Raw genomic sequence first — 3,603 nt, forward strand, 5'->3', positions numbered from 1 at the left:
GTGGCAACCCTAACCTTTGGGCAGCCTATCCGGGGTCAGATGGTCCCTAGCTAACACTAAATCTGGTAAAGGGAGCCTCCAATATATCATCCCAGTCTAGGAACATCTGCAACCCAAGCATTTCTACAAGGTGTAAGAAGTTTGCTAGTTGCTTATAAATAGTAGATAGTGCCTTGGAGAGAGAGAGAGAGTGTGTCATCTCACAATAATAGACCAATGTCAGTAGATTGAAGAAGAAGCCGGTCACAACCAAACTGAGCTGGATAGGCCTAAACTGCAATAAGTGGAACCGGTGAGAGTTGGGCAGACGGACACAAGGACTTCAACCCATCAAACTGCAGCAAAGCCCTATTACTGACAACATCACAAAGTTTCCTAATACCAAACTTTGTTGGACTGAGAAGTGTGGATTCATCCAGCAAAAAGATAGGTCTGTGTGTACATTATGCTGTGAAAGTGTCGTCTGTCGGACATCAAGTGTGGTGAGACTTTCAAATCAAACACCAGGCCACATTACAAGACCCGGCTAAAAGTAAAACACACCCTAAAGCCTCGCACACACGATTGGATTTTCACCAAGGAATTGTGTGATGACAGACTGTTTGCCTAAAATCTGACCGTTAGTACGCTCCATAAGACAATTGTTGTCCAACTTTCGGGCAACAAATTTTGGACGACAGGCTTATAAATTTTCAGCGAACAACGGTCTGTTGTCAGATTTTTATATCGTGTGTACACAAGTCCGTCACACAAAAGTCCAAACACGCATGCTCAGAATCAATGCTCACCAAACACGACATTAGCAGAAGGTGCCCAAAGGGTGGCACTCAAGAGCTGAAATTCTACGTAATACGTCACTACGTTTGTGTTTGTTGGCCGAAAATTGTGTTGTTAGTATGCAAGACAAAATCCAGCCACATGCCCTTCAGGCAAAAGTCTGGAGCTTTGTCTGCCAAGAATCTGATCGTGTGTACGAGGCTTTAGAGGAGCTGTCTCTACACAACAAGAAGCAAAATGTATTCCATCAGATAATGGGAATAAATAAAAATAAAGAAATGGAGTCTACTGCAGTTTCCAAATAGTGCAATGTTGTACAAAGAAGGGAAAGCCATTTACAGATGTAAAATATTTTAGGGCCGGTTCAAACCGCATGCTGTCCAGTGTGTTTTGAGGGCCAGTTCAAACCATGCCGACACATGAAAATGAACACGCTGGGCGTTCCTGTGCAATTCAGACCTCATGTAAGACAAACTCCAATCTGCAGCAGGTGTTGAAGTGAACAACACCACAAACACAGGTCTCAAATGTATTGTGTTAGCCGACACCTGATCACATGGTGCTTTTGTAGTGCAGTAGGATTATATTAAGTTTGGCCACTATTGGCCTGTAAACGTAGGTGACCGTACAGTGTTTGGACCCGATTATGTTAAAAGAAAAAAAAAAAAAAGGAACGGGTTTTGGGCCCTATAAGTTGTTAATAAAACAAGATTTTTGAAAATGTATTTGTCGGCATTTGCTTGTGTTTTGGTGATCATGTGTATGTAGGGCAAGGGGCAGGTCAAAAAAATAAAAAATTGACAGACCACAACCTCTATAGGGGAAAGATTCCTAAAACTTGTGCACACAGAATCTGGTGTAGCTGTGTATAGTAACCAATCAGCTTCCAGGTTTTAGGCCAGGTTCACACTGGTACAACAAACACTCCGACATTGGGAGCTCATGTCGCATGACGTGTGAAAATCATTGTTTCCCTATGAGAGCCGTCGTAACTGGTCTGACACAAGTCGGTCCGACTTTGAAAATGCTCCCTGCACTACTTTGGTCTGACTTTGATCCTACTTCAGCCCATTGAATATCACTGAAGTCGGATCGCCTTCTTAACTGATCCAACTTTGACATGCTACTTGTGCTCTGATGATCTTGAAGGGGAACCCCACTCAAATAAATAAAAATAAAAACATGGCATGGTTTTCTCCTCCAAGACCATACCAGACCCTTTGGTCTGGCAAGGATTTTAAGGGGAACCGCCAACACCGAAAAAATGTTGCCCCCTAAATCCATACCAGACCCGTATACGAGAACGCAGCCTGGCAGGCCAGGAAAGGGGGTGGGGACGAGCGGGCGTCCCCACATACCCAGCAAGGGTGAAGATCCGTTCAGCTCTGACGCTGCCTACGGCTCTGGTAAGTGGCGGAGTGCGGCGGGAGAGGAAGGCCCCCCTCCCGCCGCCGATAAAAGTAATCTTGCGGCAAATCCGCTGTGGAGACCACTCTTATTGGAAAGGGGACCGCCAGCCAAAGAAGAGGATACCGGGGTTATGGCAGCTAGTTGCTGCCATTACAAATATATTCCTCTTCAAACTTAGGACGTATATCGGCGTGTGGCAGTAAATGTTCATTGGCTCTATACTATAGAATGGGATTTCAGTTCATCTTTCCATCAGAAACCATGAAATCAGGCCGAGACAGAAGTACAGTTAAATCCCACTTGTTTAATAATAAAAGTAAAAAGAACAAACTTAGTCAAAACATATCCAAAGTTCAGTAACCAGAACAGATAGTCAGCCAAGCCAGAAGTCAGGGATCAATGTAGTGGAACAGCAAGCAGGATCTGGAGCCAGAAGGGATGTCTGCAAAGCACGTCTTTAACAGGATCGCAGGAGATGGTCAACATCATAGAAACTAAGGCGAAGGCAGAGATCCTCTGGGCTGAACTTCTTAAGTAGGCAGGACTGAAGAGCAGGATATCATCAACAGCTGAGTAACTGTGGAGAGATAGTAGCTGGCAATTAGCCAACAGCTGAGCGGCCAGCTCAGAGAAGGAAGGCCTGAGCCCAGCTCTGACAGTTTCCTTCTCTTTTATTTTATTTACCCTCCCTATGAAATGCACATCTACAGTAACACACACTATTGATGTTCAAGAGGAATTCCAGAGTTGTTTATTTCACGGAGTCAGCAAACATTCTAGGCTTTTATATAGGCCTTCGAGGACCTTTGTGTTCTTTTTTACATAACTTATTTTCCAGTGAAAATCTCTGCTATTTAATAAAAGGGGAAAAGGGTAAGGAAAAGAAAATTGAAACAATATCACAATTTACTTATGAATAAACATATTTATTTTATTATGCCCACTCCTCCAGACTGACATCCATCCATCAAGACATTTTGATATTTGCATAACTCCTCCAGTGTTATCAGTTCAAACAGGAATTTATACGCTCACTGAACTTCTGGCAGGATCAGCGGGTATTTGTTTCTGTACGGAGAAAATTCAAGAGCCCCACCCAGTGCACAGGAGGAGAAACTACTCATATGTACAAGTTACATCCCCCATGTACCAGGCAGGGGTCTTGTTCAACCCCTGGGGGTAGTCCAGACTTCTTGTCTCTTAAAAAAAACAAAAACATAAAAATATTGTTAGAGCAAAATATTATTATAAATCCCATATTCATGTTTGCTGTTCACATATAATTTTCTTAAAACTGCACATGGTCAGTTCTGAAAGATTTCTTCCTTATAGAATGACTGACTATCCTGCAGTAAATAATTATACATGTTTAGCATTCCATGTACACATATATCAAGTTACAGACACTGACTGTAT

The sequence above is a fragment of the Aquarana catesbeiana genome, linkage group LG01, assembly GCF_042186555.1.
Source record: "Aquarana catesbeiana isolate 2022-GZ linkage group LG01, ASM4218655v1, whole genome shotgun sequence".
Lineage (NCBI taxonomy): Eukaryota > Metazoa > Chordata > Amphibia > Anura > Ranidae > Aquarana > Aquarana catesbeiana.